Here is a 1,608-nt window from a genome sequence, read left to right as displayed (position 1 = left end):
ATTGTTCCCAGCAATGGCTACGCGGATGAGTGCGAGGGTTTGCATTCGCGTCGTCCTCTCTGTCACCCAGCGGCCACCTCGATTGCTAGCACTGCCACAAGAAATTCTTGCCGTTCCGATAGTAGTCTGTTGAATAAAGTGATCAGCAAATTCAACTCAGAGCTGAATGTGCAAGTGACACTCCGGGGCTAAGCCACGCTAGAATTACATCTAACCACAAATCCTCCAAATCCATTCATGTTTGTTGGGATTTTGGAGTGACATATGCCGTCAAATGTAAACTTTTGGCGTCGTCAAACCAGGAAGGGACGCGCGAGATCGCATCTCCGAGAGGAGGGGAGGGAGCGTTGCAGAAAAACGTTCTCTCCACTTTGATGCCGCTTAAGATTTCTCTCCGACGGCGTGTTATCGGTAGAAAATTAGAAGTTGGCAATTTACCCGCATGCAAGACAGTAGGAGCTGCTGCAGCAGCAGCAGCAGTAACGGTGGCGTCACTGTCCAGGGCTATCTCTTATGAAGTGAGATAAAACTTCTACCGACCTTACTTATCAAGGACAACTGCCTGTTCGGGCCATCTTCGATTTCTGCAACTCAGGTCCTACTATCGTTTTTCCGCTATACAAATGGTTGCTTCGCCATCTAGAGGGGAGGGATAAGAGGAAGTCGAGGGGAGTAGGGTGGGAGATGAGAATAGATGTTATAATTATATCCTCAGAAAACGGAAGCCCACTGGTGTTCCGGTCGTTTAGGAGTTAACTTAATCTCCCTCATTTACGTAGAAGCCCTTTTTCAAGCGTTTGAGACGACTCACGCTACACTTGACTTGGATAGTTGATGGTATTTACAGTCTCTACTGGCGCCGTGAAAATCGGGGGCAAACAATACGGACCGATCTTTGTGTGCATGCCTAATGGCATTTCGATGAAGGAAGTTATCAAGATTTTTTGCTGACTCCTCTCCCCTCTCCATCCCTCTTCTCGCTCCTCCCCCTCGGAGCAAACATTGCATTCCACTTGGCTACTCTCTCGCCCTCCATTAGGGTTCGCAACAACCGAATAATAGTACCTACTTGGTTAGTGTTGATTATTTCCTCCTGTAGACGAATCAACGAACTGCCCAAATTGAAAGTAAATATAAAAAATTGGCAGGTATCAGTCCTCATGAAAATGGATCACTTTGTCCTTACTTACTTCGCCTTAGTTTTATTTCTTTATGAGAAACGGCAGTAGATTACTAAAGTTTGAGTACATTCAAATAACAATATGGCAGTCAGTGGTATCTCTAACACCTAAGTCATTTAGTGGCTCTTGACAACAACACCACAAATGTTAAATTACTATGTCAGCTATGGAGTCGACTAAAGTAGCGTTTACAAGGTGGAGGAAGAGAGAAAGAATGCACCATCTCCCGAGGTCCACTGTCACAGAGGGCGCATACAATAAGCATAAATGGCCCACTGGCCCCCTCCCCAGCCTCACGTAGTTGGTGTGCTGGGACATTATTCGGCCAGCAATTACTTTCTCACAGGTAGTAGGCAAGCTCTGGCGCCAGTGATGCCCCGTAGGGTATGGCTAATTGCACAGATTCGGGGAAAGAAAGCAATCAAGA

Source organism: Echinococcus granulosus, assembly GCF_000524195.1.
Source record: "Echinococcus granulosus chromosome Unknown EG_S00040, whole genome shotgun sequence".
Taxonomy (NCBI): domain Eukaryota; kingdom Metazoa; phylum Platyhelminthes; class Cestoda; order Cyclophyllidea; family Taeniidae; genus Echinococcus; species Echinococcus granulosus.
Note: the sequence above shows the minus strand (reverse complement) of the source record.